We start from the raw sequence: 634 nt of genomic DNA, 5'->3' as shown, positions 1-634 counted from the left end.
GCCTGCTCGCCAGGCGCCAGGTGAAGCAGTCAGGGCTGCAGGGGGAACCTGCCCGTAAGGATTACAGGGAATTAGAGCCACTGCTTAAACACGGTGGTGGCAGCGAGCTGGAGCAAGGCAGGATTCAAGGTGCCACTCGAGAGCGGTCCCCAGCCAGGAGCATCCTCCCCAGGGCCCCCCGTTGAGCATGGAGAGAGAAATTCCCTATTCTCCACCTTACTCCCAACCATGGCAGGCGGGTCTGGCCCAAACCTTCGCTAAACACAGGTGGGAGGTGCCCGTGGGGTGTTTTCCCTCTCTTTTTCTGTAAGCACGTACATGCCTGGCTCCAAACTCGGTCCCCATCCAGCCCTGCCACCCCCGGTGGTCTCGAAACAAGGTGTTTCCTCCAAACCAGGCACAGCCATTCCCTCCGCTGCCAAGGGAGAGTCACGGGGAGGTAATTATAAAATCATAGAATCATAGAATTGCTGAGGATGGAAGGGACCTTTAAGATCATCAAGTCCAACCTGACAAAACCACTGCTAAACCACATCCCCAAGTGCCACGTCTGCCCTTTTTTTAAACACCTCCAGGGATGGCGAACCCACCCCCTCCCTGGGCAGCCTCTTCCAATGTTTGATAACCCTTTCAG

Source organism: Charadrius vociferus, unplaced genomic scaffold, assembly GCF_000708025.1.
Source record: "Charadrius vociferus isolate BGI_N301 unplaced genomic scaffold, ASM70802v2 scaffold459, whole genome shotgun sequence".
Taxonomy (NCBI): domain Eukaryota; kingdom Metazoa; phylum Chordata; class Aves; order Charadriiformes; family Charadriidae; genus Charadrius; species Charadrius vociferus.
This window is presented reverse-complemented; position numbering follows the sequence as displayed.